Consider the following 2,022-nt stretch of genomic DNA (forward strand, 5'->3'; position numbering starts at 1 on the left):
TTTTCTGGTTTCAGACAGTCTTAGAATCCAAGACTTTGCTATTAAGGGATTGTCTCAGTGAAGATGTATACCAGCTTTGTGGAGAACCTCAGAGGAAACACTAGAATAAGGAGATACATAGCTATCAGTAGAAGTGATGATGCCCCAGGAGGGTTGAGAGCCATGAAGGAAGAGGGCTTGAGAACAGCGACCAGGGAACAATAACAGGAATGGAATTCTGGGGAATGGGGTATTCAGAAACTGACTTATGATCCTGAGATGTTCCTTCAAGACTTTTTTTTCTATTGGGCTAGAACCTGTTCAGGTTTAAGGAGCATGTGTTTTTCAGTAGTGTGTCATCCTATGCACCTTCAGTGATTTATGCAGAGCCGGTTATTAATAAATTATTAATGAATAATGTACTTTGTGAGCTGATTATGTTTGTATTGTGGCTTTAACAATGTCCTCCAAACTTACCAATAAAAAAACACACAGTTTTATTATAGCAGGTTTTTTTTNCTCTGGGATGAATTCAAGGTATCCTTAGGGCTGCATTTCTTTCTGGTGGATCTGGGGTATAATCCACTTTCTTGCTTTGTCTTTTCTTCTTGAGGACATATTCATTCATTTTATAGGCTCCTGTTNTTCATTGTCCCTTTTATTTTTTATTTCTTTTTGTCCCCCTCTTCCACTTTTATGGACACAGAGATTATTGAGAACAATCACCCTATTTTAAGGTCTGCTGATTAGCAGCCCTAATTTCTTTTGTAGCCTTAAATCTCAGTCACCATGTAACTTGATGGTACGTGGGCATTAAGTCATGAACGTTTTTGGGTTCCACCAGGAATTGAGTGCCCAATGTGAAACACAGGAAAGCCTTGCTTGATCTAGAGGTTGTAATGGCCACAAGCTAGATGAATATAGTTGGTAATTTAGAATCATAGACCTGTAGCTAACCTAATCATGTTTTCCTTCAGAGCCAAAAATCTGAATTAAAGCTCCTCCATCTAGGGAGCTAATTGGAGAGAACTTCATCTTGGAGGACTTGCCGCCTCTAAGAAGCTGGATGCTTGCTATCACTGTTCATGAAAATGAGTGCCACCAGTGCCTCTCCTGTAATATAAGCTCCAATTCTCCAGAAGAGTGAAGGTAAATAGGATGGAAATAGTACCATCAGTAAAATGGGTTTCTAGAAGTTACTGTTAAGTGCTGATATATGTTTACAAAGTTTTTCATGTATGGCACACCTAGTTAACCCAAACTCTTCACTGGGAGTATTCGTCATCCATATGTTATAGTTATCTGCGTACAAATACCTAAAACACCTTCCACCAGATAAATATTTGCATTGACTCTCACAGTGGTACAAAGCACAACTGGCTACTACAGCTATTGAGATGAACATGAACCCCTAGATTTGAAGTGAGACCACAATACCTATATAGCAAGGTTTGCTATCAGATTCTTGATAGTCTCAGGAGGTGAATTCAGACTGGAAAACAGAAAACTGATACGATCTATGTGGACAGTGGGTAAAGAAACTAGGATGTGAAAATTATCTGGTTGTAGTCAGGAAATGAACAGTCTTTAATTTTTTTAACATTTATTTATTTTTGAGAGAGAGACAGAGTGCAAGAGGGGGAGGGGCAGAGAGAGAGGGAGGCACAGAATCCAAAACAGGCTCCAGGCTCTGAGCTGGCTGTCACCACAGAACCCGATGTGGGGCTCAAACCCACGGACCGTGAGATCATAACCTGAGCCAAAGTTGGAGAGAGGGCAAGATGGCGGAGAAGTAAGGAGCTCCGTNAACCTGAGCCAAAGTTGGATGCTCAGCCATCTGAGCCACCCAGGTGCCTCAGGAAGTGAACAATCTTTAAAACATGTAAGAGGAATTAGTTGGAAAGAAAGGGACAGATTCATACATCCAATGAGTGTTTATTCCAACCTAGTACTTGATGGTGAAGGATGGGAGAGAAAATTAACTAGGGATATGGATGGTGGCCATGATTAATGCCTTAGAGGAAACATCCTTGACTTGTATAC

This window comes from Crocuta crocuta, unplaced genomic scaffold, assembly GCF_008692635.1.
Source record: "Crocuta crocuta isolate KB4526 unplaced genomic scaffold, BGI_CrCroc_1.0 scaffold947, whole genome shotgun sequence".
Lineage (NCBI taxonomy): Eukaryota > Metazoa > Chordata > Mammalia > Carnivora > Hyaenidae > Crocuta > Crocuta crocuta.